Source organism: Staurois parvus, unplaced genomic scaffold (genome assembly GCF_062004578.1).
Source record: "Staurois parvus isolate SC_StPar_1 unplaced genomic scaffold, SC_StPar_1.0 ptg000575l, whole genome shotgun sequence".
NCBI classification, from domain to species: Eukaryota; Metazoa; Chordata; class Amphibia; order Anura; family Ranidae; genus Staurois; species Staurois parvus.
In genome coordinates this window covers 5,820,265-5,835,298 of record NW_028318371.1, presented here as the reverse complement: position 1 = coordinate 5,835,298, position 15,034 = coordinate 5,820,265, and the positions used below count along the sequence as shown (strand labels likewise).

At 45.0% G+C, this 15,034-nt stretch overlaps 1 pseudogene; it reads right to left on the bottom strand.

The window, feature by feature from the left end:
- Window positions 1-744: 744 nt before the first annotated feature.
- Window positions 745-14,802, bottom strand: LOC149450384 (E3 ubiquitin/ISG15 ligase TRIM25-like; annotated as a pseudogene).
- Window positions 14,803-15,034: the final 232 nt, after the last annotated feature.

Here is a 15,034-nt window from a genome sequence, read left to right as displayed (position 1 = left end):
ATCGCATTCTGTTCATAATGTAGCCGCTTTTCTGTGAATTTCTTTTCACTAACCCCCTTTTTTTGTCTGCATGTTTTTTGGCTACTGGATGGAAGCCATATATTGGGTGATACAGTAACTTATTTTGGAACCTCTAAAAATCTACCTTCTATCTATGGCCCCATGAGATGCCCCTGGTACCTTTTTCATAGGCTTTTTTGAGTTTGGGCAAGGACACAGGGGCCTGCATGTGAGATTTCTGAGCAGTGCGGTCCGGTTCAGGTGCGGATTACAGGCTACTGACTTCTATGGGAACCGTTTCTAAACCGCACATGTGTGAACAGGATAAAATCCTGACCTGAACCTTTCCTGAACCTGATGTAAACCTGATCTGAACCGCTGAACAACTACTGTGCCAATTAGCTGTGAATCCTGAGCTTAAATCCGCACCGCACATGTGTGAATCAGCTCTTTATTGGGTCACATCAGGCAGACCCGTATACTACACAGCTGATGGGAGATCTAAAGGATATTGTACAATCAGATTGTATAGTGTGTGGTCAGCCTAATGATAAATAACCCCTCCCTCCCAAAATCTTGCCTTGTTGGGTGTGGAAGTGATGGAGGACACTCTCCTCGGCTGAGATCTACCAGATCTACCGATGGAAGAAATATATTAGCTCTACAAACGGTGTCATCCGATGAACCAGATTCACATTTCTCAGCAGATTTCACCAGATTCAGGTCAGATTTCCTGTCATATGATCATTTTACACGTCTGCTGACCCCACCAGAGATCTTTATACGACCTTTTCCTACCCATAACCCGGCATGGAGGGGCTCAGTGAAGGTGGTGGTGAAGGTGTGGAGGTGTCTGATGGGGTCACACAGATCATAAAAGGACAGCTGCCCGGCCTCATAATCCACATAGATCCTGACTCTATCAGGGGGGGTATCGGGAGATATGGGGATTGGTTTATTATCATGTAATAGATTACACTCACTGTTATACTTCCACAAACTCCAGGACTTGTTATTACTTCCAATCCCTGACTGCCCTCCTCTCCTCTCTATACTGGGATAACACATCCCAACTCCGCAATGTTCCCCCTCACTGACATCCACTTCCCAGTAATGTCGCCCCGAGGAAAAACTCTGACTGCTTAATACCTGGCTATAGTACTATAGTACTGAAATCTCTCTGGTGTTTCTGGACGATTCTGCTTTATATCTGACCAGGATGCAGTTTTCATGTCATCTGATATCTGTAGATTATTCTGAGCTGTGTTCACATCCAGTAATAAGTCTGAAGCTTCCTGTATATTGAAGCATACATTTCCCCCTTTTATCATATCAGATATCCCTGTGTGTAATGTGTGTGAGATTCCAGCCACATCCAGATCCCCTCCATCATGGAGGAGTCTATCATGTCTCTCTCTGTCCTCATCATCTCCCTCCTCAGTATCACACAAGTCCCCTGTGTCTGATTCCTGGAGGACAGTCAGGGGGTCGGTCATGTTACACAGCTCCTCAATGTCCCCCATCTTCCTGGACAGATCCTTCTTCTTTATCTCCAGTTGATGGATCATCTCAGACAATGGACATGAAAGCCGCTCTTCCTGGCTGGCGATCTCCCTCAGGACTCTCTTCTCCAGGTCCTCCAGTTGTCTCCTGAGCTCTATGAACAGGGCAGTGACTCTCTCTGTTAGGATGAGAGAAGGAGAAGAAGCGCCTCTAAGTGCAGCATAACACTTTAATGAAGATGAGAAGTAGGAACCCTCCCATGTATGAGGTACAAGTAATGCATGAAATAAAGTGGTGTGGTGTAACATGGGACAGGAGGGGGTTGTCATCGGTGTCACTGAGCTGTCATCGGTAACAATGTGTCAGCGTTCCGCTGGAGCAGTGTGGTGGCTGGTGGGGGACAGCTGTGGAGCCGGCCGGCGTGCACGTCCTCCTCAAAGCCGGGGGGAACGCACGCTGGAACGCAGCGATGACATGGGTGTGATGACGTCAGTTACCCAAGGTGCACTGAGACACGTTTTGGAGCATGCGCTGGCCTGGAGAGGCAGAAGTGCGCTCCTTTATCAAGCCGGGGGAAGTGGGAGTCCGATAGTTGTATATGTAGGGAACTGTTATTTTATACACTAGCTGTGGTTTGTTTACGTTCATATACAGCCACTACCATAGAGGTCCCATTGCAGACAAGTCCCTAGGTGTGCTTCCTGCCCCTACAAGGAGGTCAAGAAACCCCAGGATGTTATATTGTTTGTTTTCCAGGAAGTATCAGGCAGAGGATGCCAGCCTGCCATGTGCTATGTATCTGGGGAGAACTGTATGGGGATTCTGTGAGTAATGATCCAGATTAACAAGGCTGCTATCTATGTAGTTGTTACTGAAGCAGATTAGGTCTGCCTCTGTTATATTTCAACTTCTGTATTGGAACCCTAATAACTCTGTAAGAGAGAGATTTGTAGTTCATTATCATTATTCTATTTACACACTGCAGAATCCTTATAGTTGTCTATATATATATAGATCCGTGTTTTCACCTGCATGAGACTGTCAGGTGAACTTTCTGTTAATTGCTGTGTATCTTTGCAGCCTCTTTGCTTAAAGAGCCTTATTGGTCTGGATCTCCCTTTAGCTAGGATTAGCATAGGGAGCGTTGGATAGATTAGGCTAGAGGTAGGTTAGGCATCCGACGGTCACTTAGACAGATAGAGGCCCGGTTGCAGTGACAGCCCAGTTTAGGGATAGGGACTAAGAGTGAGGAGAGATAGGGCATTTTATCCTTTTAGGTGATGCATCGCTGATCTTCAGACAAGCCGTGCAATCATCCGCATGTTACTTGGACGCCATCACAGCATCTAAAGTGGAAGCGTGCATCTTATGGACTCTCACCTCTCCAGGGGCCCCTGCAACCGGACTGCGCTATAACCCATGGTTGGAGGTATTCTGTTTACTACATGCACATATACCCGGGTATAATTGCAACCTCCCAATTTATGCTAAATTGTAATTCCCGAATGTTATTCTTATGCATCCTGTTTTATGTGGCTGCTTTATATAAACTTTGCATTAATCTCATACAGGTGTGGTGACATGTTTTCATGTTAGAAATATAAGCTGGGTGCATTAATACTGCTATGTATAGTTACTTTAAGTTGTCTACCTGTTACATTCCTAGAAAGGGGTGAGTCTCCTCAATTGCAGGATCCCTATTCTAGGTGGAGGCACTGCCATTTGTATTATCACAACCCCCTCTTCCATATAGCGAAGGCTCAGGATTGCCTACTCATATACAGGTTAGCGCCATAGCTTGTTTGGTGTGGGCCATTTCACATAACCCCCCCCCCCCCCAAAACAGGGCTACATTTGGAGGCACTGCTGAGAGCGAAGTGGGTTTAATAGTCAGTCATGGAGGAGCAACACAAAGAAAAGTGGCGCCCTCAACCTACTCCTAGAAGGAGGTACCTTCCCTCTGTCCCACAAAACGTCAGTGTAAAAGAAGAACAAATGCCAGTTAACTATTCTTATCAGGAAGATGTCAATATTCCACAATCTAGTGAGAATGCTGTTGGCACTTTAAATCAACTGACTGAGATGCTAGCACAAGGGTTACAGGCGGCACATTATAGAAAGCTAAAAGTGTTCTCTGGTAATGTTCCTGTACCACAAGGAGAAGAAGCTTTCGAAGTTTGGAAAGAGCACACCCTTCAATGCTTGAAAGAATGGTCCTGCTCAGAGGAAGGCAAGCGTCAGCGTGTTATGGAAAGTCTGCGATCTCCAGCGGCAGAACTAATCCGCTTGTATTGAGATACCCATGAGGGGGTAAGTGCAACAGACTATATACAAGTACTGTCTGACCATTTTGAACCATACTATGACCTTGAACAGATGGTTGCTGACTATCGTATGACCCGTCAGAAAGAAGGAGAGAGTGTTTCCACTTTCATTAATCGATTGCAGTTACTGTTGTCACGTCTGGTGTATCACACTGCTATACATCCTGATGCAGTGAATTCAATGAGAACTAGTCAATTAGTACGGGGGTTGTTACCTCATCATCCTCTCCCACAGCTCCTCAAAGTGAAGTTATCTGATGATGATCTTCCTCTTTATGGACTAATGAAGTTAGTGAAGAAATTGGAAGCTGACATTCAGTTTAGCACCCCTAAGAAAGTGAAACAACCTTTTAAAGAGGACCTCCCTTCTCGTCCTGTTCAAAATGATCAACCTGAATTCACTTGGTCCAAGTCTTCCATTAACAAGCCCGTTGCATTACACAGAGGGAGAGACTCTAGAAAGTGCTTCAGGTGTGGTCAGACGGGCCATTCAGCTAGACAATGTCATGACGATTATGAGGGAATGGTGCAAAGTGTGTCATTCCCTGTACAAAAGCACAAAGGACGACTGAAATATTCAAAGTCAGGATCAAAACAGCCTATCATAGGCTCCAAGTCCATTGTTAACGTTACTGTCAACGGACTTAAAACTTCAGCTTTGTTTGACACTGGGTCTCAAGTTACCCTTATCTATCGTTCCTTCTATCAGAAGCATTTGAGCAACACACCACTTCAATCTACTGGACAGATGAAGTTGTGGGGGTTGAACTCTAAGTCATACCCTGTTGATGGAAGCCTGCGCATAATTGTTATTGTACCTGGTTTAGAGGACAAAGGTGTTCCTCCCATGGAGATCACTGCACTTGTGTGTCCCGACACTGGGGACTCCAATGCCGCTCCTGTGATATTAGGTACTAATTGTAAAGCAGTACACTGTGCTTTTCAAAAGTTTCTTGAAGGAGGTCGAACTGCTTCTTTTGATCAAATTGAACTGTCTTCTGATCTTAAAGAGCTTTGTAATGTCCTCTCTGTTGGCTATCAACACGGAGTGGTGTATCACATCGGTAGGCATGCAGTGGAGATTCCTCCAGGGGGAGAGAGAATACTAAGGGTTGCTTCCAGCATTGCTCCTGAGCTACTTGGAGATGGCAGTTACATCCTTATGGAAACACCTGAAGAGATGATCAACAAAGAGGGGTGGAAGGTGATTCCTGAAAGGAAAGACTGGAGGGCCAGAGTGGACCTATCTACAGTTGTGACTGTGAGAAACTGTTCACCTTACCCGGTTGTAATTGATCCTTACCAAAAGGTAGCCCATTGCTATCCTGTGTTTGGTGTTAACCCCTATGCTGAAGTGTGCAAAGTGCAAGTTGAAGGTACTCCTACGGTTGAATTTGATCTGACTGACCCAAATTTATCAGAGCTTTGGGGTCACAGATTGACACAGCAGTTATCAGGATTACCAGAAGTATTTTCTATGGATGAAATGGATGTAGGCTGTGCCAAAAGTGCTCAACACACTTTCAGGCTAACAGATGCCACTCCCTTCCGGGAAAGGCCCAGAAGGATAGCTCCAAAGGATGTTGATGAGCTCAGACAGACCTTACATCAGATGAAAGATCAGGGGATCATTGCGGATAGTAAAAGTCCCTATGCTTCACCTATTGTTGTGGTAAGAAAGAAGTGTGGATCTATTCGCCTATGTGTGGACTATCGAACCCTGAATCGAAGGACAATACCTGATCAGTATACACTACCCAGGATAGAAAAGGCTTTGGAAGCTCTGAATGGAAATCAGTGGTTCACAGTTCTTGATTTGCGGTCAGGGTACTATCAGGTTCCAATGGCTCCTGAAGACCAAGAGAAAACAGCCTTCATATGTCCTTTGGGCTTCTATCAGTTTACCCGCATGCCACAAGGCATAAGGGGTGCACCAGCAACATTTCAAAGATTAATGGAACGCGTTTTGGGTGATTTAGTGCCACGAGAGTGTCTTGTGTGCCTCGATGACATTATTGTATTTGGAGCTACATTGGAGGAACATGAAGAACGTCTCATGCGAGTGTTGCATCGTCTAAAGGAGGAAGGGCTGAAGTTGTCTTCAGACAAGTGTAAGTTCTGCCGTTCATCTGTTACCTATGTAGGCCACATTGTTTCTGCTGAAGGAGTGGCCACAGATCCTGCCAAAGTTGAAGCAGTTGTGAATTGGCCACGACCTCAGAATATCACAGAGTTACGTTCATTCCTTGGATTCTGTGGTTATTACCGCAGATTTGTAGAAGGATATTCCAAAGTGGCCAAGTCCCTACATGACTTGTTGAAGACTGATTCGAGCGGTCAAGAAAAACAGAAGAAATCCACCAAAAATCCTTTTGGCGATAAGTGGACTTCAGCCTGTGAGGATGCCTTCAGTCAGTTAAAGAAGAAGTTAACAGAGGCACCCGTTCTGGCCTATGCTAATGCTCAAAAGCCGTATGTTCTGCATGTAGATGCTAGCTTTGAAGGACTGGGTGGAGTGTTGCACCAGGAGTATCCAGCTGGGTTGCGACCCGTCGCCTTCATCAGCCGAAGCCTCACAGTTAGCGAGTGCAATTACCCAGTTCACAAGTTAGAATTCTTAGCTCTCAAATGGGCTATTGTCGATAAGTTACATGATTATCATTATGGAGCAGCTTTCGAAGTAAGAACGGATAACAATCCTTTGACATATGTCTTAACCACAGCAAAACTAGATGCCACTGGACATCGCTGGTTGGCTGCTCTATCAAATTATCAATTCACTTTGAAATACAAACCTGGTCCAAAGAACATTGGTGCAGATGCGTTATCCAGATGCCCTGGGTTACCGCCTGTCTGTGAAGACAATGAATGGTAGGAAGTCCCTGGTCCTGGTGTTGGAGCATTATGTTCTATGGCTGCAGTAGTGGACGATAACGTGGCTTTCTCAGAGATGCGGCTCATAGACTCCATAGGAAGTGGACCTGATGCTGTACCAGACATGTTTGCTTACCCAGCAGCCCTAGGCTCATTTGAGAACTGTTCTATATCTCCTCAGCGGATGATTAAGAGTCAAAAGGCTGACCCTTTGATTGGACCTTTATATAGAGCAGTTAGTGTTAATGATCCAGAGATATTGAAGAAAACATTGCCTGCTGAATGTAGCTCATTTCTGAGAGACTGGGATAAATTCAGGATTGAAAAGGGCCTACTCTACCGTGTGACTCTGTATCATGACCACCCAGGGAGACGTCAACTGGTTCTCCCTTATTGTTTTCGAAAGATGGTTTTCAGAAGTCTACATGATCATCATGGTCATTTGGGGCCTGAGAAGACCTATGGCTTGATTCAGGACCGCTTTTATTGGCTCAGAATGAGAGAAACTGTGACTAGCCTTTGTAGAAGATGCCTCCGTTGTCTGAGACGTAAAACCCTCCCAGTTCGAGCTGCCCCAATGGGACATTTACAGAGTTCAGGCCCCATGGATTTGGTCTGTATCGATTTTCTATGCATTGACAATGATTCAAGAGGAATTGGGAACGTGTTGGTAGTGACTGATCACTACACCCGGTATGCACAAGCTTTTCCTACCAAGGATCAAAAGGCAGTGACAGTCGCCAGAGTGCTTTGGGAGAAGTATTTCATCCACTATGGCTTATCCCACAGATTGCATTCGGATCAGGGAAGAGACTTTGAGAGCAGACTAGTTAAGGAATTACTTCAACTGCTCAACATCCATAAAAGCCAGACTACCCCTTATCACCCTGAAGGTGATGCTCTCCATGAGAGATTTAACAGAACTTTGCTTGATATGTTAGGTACTCTACAGGTTGATGATAAACGCACTTGGAGTCGTAAAGTTGAAGCCATGGTTCATGCTTACAATAGCACAAGACATGAGACTACGGGATTCTCCCCTTATTTCTTAATGTTTGGAAGGGAGCCTAGACTGCCAATAGACCTCTTGCTATGGGTCTCCACTGATGGTGTAGATCATCAAAGTCACTATCAGTATGTAGCTCGTCCGAAAGATACCCTTATGTCAGCTTATCGTTTGGCTGAAGAAAATGCTGCCAAGATAAATGAAGGGAACAAAAGGAGGTTTGATCGTCGTGTGAGATACAGAGAATTGAAACCTGGTGACCAGGTATTGCTTAGAAACTTGGGCCCTTCTGGGAAGCATAAATTAGCTGACCGATGGAGGAATGAGATTTTACAGTGGTGAGCAAATTACCTGGAATTCCTGTGTACAAAATAAAGGGACCAGAAGGTAGAGTAAAAGCTTGGCATCGAAACCATTTGCTCCCTATTCCTCAAGTCACTGATGATGATGACTCAGAAGATACTGTGGGAAGGGACTCCCCACAACCTCAGGCTAACATTACAACTGACCCTCCTGACTTTAATGAGAGTGACTGGACTGTAGTTCCTGAGATTCAGAGCCCAACAGCTTCTCCTCTTCCAAGAGAGTCACTGAACCCTAGATCTCCAGAGTTTGTGCCTGAGTCAGTGAGTACGCCTAACCAAGGATCTAGTTCTACTCCACAATCAGTGCCATCTCTTCCCATGACACAAAGCCCTCATTCAATACCTGAAAATCAGGGATTACCTCATAGGGAAGTGCGTAGAGGAGGAAGGGTTAGACAGCCACTACCATAGAGGTCCCATTACAGACAAGTCCCTAGGTGTGCTTCCTGCCCCTACAAGGAGGTCAAGAAACCCCAGGATGTTATATAGTTTGTTTTCCAGGAAGTATCAGGCAGAGGGTACCAGCCTGCCATGTGCTATGTATCTGGGGAGAACTGTATGGGGATTCTGTGAGTAATGATCCAGATTAACAAGGCTGCTATCTATGTAGTTGTTACTGAAGCAGATTAGGTCTGCCTCTGTTATAGTTCAACTTCTGTATTGGAACCCTAATAACTCTGTAAGAGAGAGATTTGTGGTTATCATTATTCTATTTACACTGCAGAATCCTTATAGTTGTCTATATATATATATATATCAGTGTTTTCACCTGCATAAGACTGTCAGGTGAACTTTCTGTTAATTGCAGTGTATCTTTGCAGCCTCTTTGCTTAAAGAGCCTTATTGGTCTGGATCTCTCTTTAGCTAGGATTAGCATAGGGAGTGTTGGATAAGATTAGGCTAGAGGTAGGTTAGGCATCCGACGGCCACTTAGACAGATAGAGGCCCGGTTGCAGTGACAGCCCAGTTTAGGGATAGGGACTAAGAGTGAGGATAGATAGGGCATTTTATCCTTTTAGGTGATGCATCGCTGATCTTCAGACAAGCCGTGCAATCATCCGCATGTTACTTGGACGCCATCACAGCATCTAAAGTGGAAGCGTGCATCTTATTGACTCTCACCTCTCCAGGGGCCCCTGCAACCGGACTGCGCTATAACCCATGGTTGGAGGTATTCTGTATACTACATGCACATATACCCGGGTATAATTGCAACCTCCCAATTTATGGTAAATTGTAATTCCTGAATGTTATTCTTATGCATCCTGTTTTATGTGGCTGCTTTATATAAACTTTGCATTAATCTCATACAGGTGTGGTGACATGTTTTCATGTTAGAAATATAAGCTGGGTGCATTAATACTGCTATGTATAGTTACTTTAAGTTGTCTACCTGTTACATTCCTAGAAAGGGGTGAGTTTCCTCAATTGCAGGCTCCCTATTCTAGGTGGAGGCACTGCCATTTGTATTATCACAACCCCCTCTTCCATATAGCGAAGGCTCAGGATTGCCTACTCATACAGGTTAGCGTCATAGCTTGTTTGGTGTGGGCCATTTCACATAACCCCCCCCAAAACAGGGCTACATATATATACCGAGTTAATCCTCAGAGGGGCTGATTGGCAATTAATTAACCAATTGTTTCAGCAATAATGTGATTATACCATTGTTGTAAGGTGACACTGTGTGGTTAAAAGAGTACGGGAAGAGAATTAAAATTGTACATGGATGAAAAAATAAGAAGTTATTAATAATGAAAATAAAATGGTATGGGAAAAAATGAAACGGGGATAAATGGAAAAATGGAAAATAGAGGAAATGAAAAGAAAAGAAAACGGAAAAAAAATGTAGTTATCAATATTTATAAAATGTGAATAAAAATGGAAATAGAAATGGTCAAAATTAAAAATATTAATGTAAAATCAAATTTAATTATATATATGTAAAAATAAATAAAATATATAAAATGTATATATATTAGAAAATATAGATATATACACAAAAAATTATAAAAAATTATTATAAAATAAAAATAAAATAAAAATGCATGAAAAAAAAATATATATACATTGGAAAATTAAAAAATAATAAACTGAAAAATTACAAAATTTAAAAAATAAATAATCAAAATATAAAAATAAGTAAATAAATAAAAATTAAAAAATTAAAAATAAAAATGTTAAATTTTAAAATAAAAAATAAAAATTAATTGAAAATTAAAAATTAGAACTAAAAAAATATATATGTAAAATTAGATATGTTACACCCAATGGTGTATGCTTGCTTAGATGGCTCATAAATTTAGCTAGTGGCATAGGATGTGAAGATCACCTTGCAACAGTGGTATATAAAATAATTAGATGAGTAAAAATGCAGTATAACCATGGTAACGGTAATGATGACAATCAAACAGAATAATGACAATATTACAAATATAAAAAGAAAAATAAAAGTACTAATAATAATAATGGTGATAATGGTCTATACATAATCCGCCCTTAGGTGATAATATAATGAAAGTAAGTTGATACGTCTAGTATGGCTAGATAATACATTATATAATGTTTTATAATATATATCTGAGGTTGCAAGATGGTGACCAGAGCAGTGTCCTAAGCAAGGAGCTCCGTCGCCCCAGTGCCCATCCGCTGCCATCCGGGCGGCAGCAGACTTCACAGGGGCTTCGGAGACCCTACGGCCTCTGATGAGCACCCAGGGAGGGGTGCTGGGCCAATTTTGGGCCAATTCCGGAGCTCCGGGAATTGCGGCCTACCGCGGCCTCGCGTAAAATCTTGGCCGGTTTGGGATGCCACCGCCGGATCGGGACGCTGCCGTTCCACCCCCGACCCCTGCTGAGTAACCCGCTCCTAGGGTGGGATGCATGCGGCCCCCTCTCCATCGGCCCCAGGGGCCACTTCAGGCAGCTCAGCATTGGAGGCAGGCTTAGCAGCAGGCTGTATTGGACACATGCCCAGCAGGAAGACAGCAAGCAGATACCTCAGCAGGCTCCCTGGCCCTCTCCACCGGCTTCAAGGGCCACTTCTGGCAGCTCAGTGGGATCAGGCAGCTGTGGCCCCCGACAGGGCCCCACACGGCATCACCATCACTCGATCGCCCCCCCCCCAGCCTGGTACGGCCGCATCACCCGTGGACACCACTTCGCGGCCTGGCACGGCCGCATAGCCCGAGGCTCAGGCACCCCAGATCTTTACAGCGTCTCCTGAATCCGGGTAAGCCATCTCCATCCCCACCCCTGCATCTGGGCAAGCCATCTCCATCCATCCCCATCTCCACCCAGGAGGTCTTCCCTACGGATACCCACGGCCGTGTCACCCGTGGCCTGGTGCGGACGTGTAGCCCGAGGCTCTGGCACCCCGGCTCTAAACCCCCACCGACCTGAGCAGCGGCGTGCCACTGACATGCATCAAAGTTCTCCCCGAAGCCCCACTGTCCGGTCCATGCCAGGAGGGGGGATCGGAGTGGTTCTGTCCCCCCTCAACCCACGGCTGACAAACCTGACCTATTGAGGCCTACTACGGCATACAGTGACACAGCCTGGACCTCAGTGACACAGCCTGGAATTCTACCAACAAGGCCTCATCTGAGTCAACTCACCTAACCCCATACCAGAGGCCAGGCCGGCATATGGTTCCCCTGCTCCCCTTGCATCGGCTTCTCTCCATCGGCTTCAAGGGACATAAATTCATAACCTGGAACTTCCACCTGGATCTTGAACCCTAGTAACTCTTACACCAAGCTAGCCACTAAACTCCAAGCAAATCTTCACAAAAGCACAAATGTCCTCCCTCAAGAACTAGCCACGCAGCGCTCCAGAACTGACCACTCAGATTCCACTCACGCTGAACCCAGCCCAGCTTGCCTAAAGGAGAAGAACTCTAGCTGCAGGAAGATACTACAAGAAACTCTACTGCATGCTAGACAATCTTCAATCAAACACCCCTGGAAACCATCTCTCCATATCTGATCCCCACTCCCCGCACCTTTAAATGCCTCCTCTACTCTTCCTTTTCAGATTCCTTTCTAAACACTTTCCTCCTTTGACCTCGCTACCAACGAAGAGGTCCTTAAGGTCTTCTCAGAAGCTCGCCTCACCACCTGCCCCCTGGACCCTGTCCCCTCACAACTCATTCGGTCACCCTCCTCTTCCATCCTATCCTCCCTCACTCGCATCTTCAATTTCTCCCTCTCTACAGGTGCCTTCCCCTCCCCTCTAAAGCATGCGCACATCACTCCCATACTTAAAAAGCCCTCCCTGGACCCCACCAACCTGAACAACCTAAGACCCATCTCCCTGCTGCCATTTACCGCTAAACTCCTAGAACGCTTAGTCTAAAATTGCCTGAGCTCCCACCTCACCGACAACAACCTTCTTGACCCTTTACAGTCCGGCTTTCACCCTCTACACTCCACTGAAACTGCCCTACTAAAACTCTCTAATGACCTACTAACTGCTAAAACCAACGGCCACTATTCAATACTCCTACTACTCGACCTCTCCACAGCTTTTGATACTGTTAACCATCCCCTCCTCCTCAAAAAACTAAACTCTCTTGGCCTCAGAGACTCCACTCTCTCCTGGTTCTCCTCCTATCTATCTATCGCAGCGCTCCTTCAGTGTTACCAATAATGCTGCCTCCTCCTCTTCATTCCCTCTCTCTGTAGGGGTCTCTCAAGGACCCCTTCTCTTCTCCATCTACACCTCCTCCCTTGGTCACTTAATAAACTCCCATGGCTTCAATTACCATCTCTATGCTGATGACACACAAATCTATCTTTCTACCCCTCACCTCACCCCTTCAGTCTCCACTTGCATCGCTAGCCTACTAAGTGACATATCGGCATGGATGTCACTCCACTTCCTCAAACTCAACATTTCCAAAACTGAGCTCCTAGTATTCCTCCCAGCCCCCGCCACCCCCACTGACTTCACCATAAATATCGCTAACACTATGATCAGTCCCTCCCCTCATGCCAGGGTACTAGGTGTAATCCTAGACTCCCATCTGTCCTTCCAGCCCCAGATCCAATCGCTGACAAAATCATGTAGACGTCACCTCTGCAACATCTCCAAGACACGCCCGTTCCTAACCCCGGAAACCACTAAGCAACTTATCCACTCCCTTGTTATATCTCGCCTCGACTATTGTAACTCCCTCCTCATTGGCCTACCTCATCGCAGGCTATCCCCTCTTCAGTCTATCATGAACGCTGCTGCCAGACTCATCCACCTCACTAACCGTTCTGTATCTGCCATCCCCCTCTGCCAATCCCTCCACTGGCTCCCAGTTGCCCAACGGATAAAATTCAAAACACGAACAATGACATATAAAGCCATCCACAACATTGCCCCAATTTACATATCCAATCTTATCTCTAAATATCACCCAAACCGCACACTCCGCTCCTCGCAAGACCTCCTACTCTCTAGCTCCCTTATCTCCTCCTCCCATGCTCGTCTCCAAGACTTCTCCAGGGTGACAGCCATCGTCTGGAACTCCCTACCCCAATCTGTCAGACTATCACCTACTCTACTTACCTTTAGGCGATCACTGAAAACCCATCTCTTCAGGGAAACCTATCCCGCCCTCTGCTAATACTGGAATCCTCCACTCTTCCAACCACTCCATCCCCCACAGTTTTTACCTATTGTACCATTCACTCCTCCCTCCTAGATTGTAAGCTCCAAGGAGCAGGGTACTCAATTCCCTCTTGTATTGAACTGTATTGTTACTGTATTGTCTCCCACTATAATGTAAAGCGCTTAGCAAACCGTTGGCGCTATATAAATCCTGTATAATAATAATAAAAAAATAATTATATATAATTATATATATATATATATATATAGGTACGGGGAATGGAATTATTAATTATTTATGAAGCAGCGGGGGGATGATGCATAGATACGATCACGATGTTGTGGTGGACGGACTATATAATCTGGGACGGAGTTGGGAAAATTCAAAAATCGAAAAAAATTATTTAAAAAAATAGAAAAATTAGAATATAAATAAAAAATTATAAATAAAAAATTGTTAGACCTGTTAGACCAGCTGATTTTTCTTGTACTTTTCCCTTACGTTCCTGCAGACTCTGGACTCTTTTCTCCGTCTTCTCTGTCTCTTTCATCAGTTTCTGCAGAACGTTTCTCAGTTTCTGTTTCTTCTTCTCAGAAGCCTCATCCAGAGTCTCCACCTTGTGTCCCTGGTGTTCTCCAGCCAAACTGCAGGACACACAGATACAGGCGGCATCTACAGCACAGTAATATTCAAGAAGTTTCCTATGGATGGCACATTTTCTGTTCTCCATGGAAGTGGTGGGATCAGTTAGGACATGTTCTGGTGACTTGCTGTGGATTCTCAGGTGATTATCACACAGAGAAGCTTCACACATCAGACAGGATCTAACAGCGGGTACAGGAGAGTGAATGCAGTAAGTACAGAAGATTCCAGTCTTCTCATCTGGCTGAGTAGACCGGAAGGTCTCCACTATGTTACGTAGTGTGATGTTCCTCTGCAATGCAGGCCGATCCTGGAACTCTTCTCTGCACTGAGGACAGGAATAACCTCCAGACCCCTCCTGTGTATCCAACGATCGATCAATACAGACCCGGCAGAAGTTGTGTCCACATCTCAGGTTTACAGGATCGGTATAAATGTTCAGACAGATGGGGCAGTCCAGCTCCTCTCTCAGATCAGCAGACGCCATCGCTGACAGCAGAAGAGAGAAATGAAATGAAAGTCTCCGACACGGAAAATCTAAAGGTCGTCTCACATTTCTCAGCACAGGGCGGGGCTGAGCTGGTGTTGCAGTTTTATCTTCAGGAAGTTTGTGGATTAAGCAAATGTTTATAAATTAAAGGGATATATTCCGACATTTGTGAACTGATCTGTCTTTTTCCCTTCCTTTCTCTTTCCTTCCTTCCTTCCTTCCTTCCTTT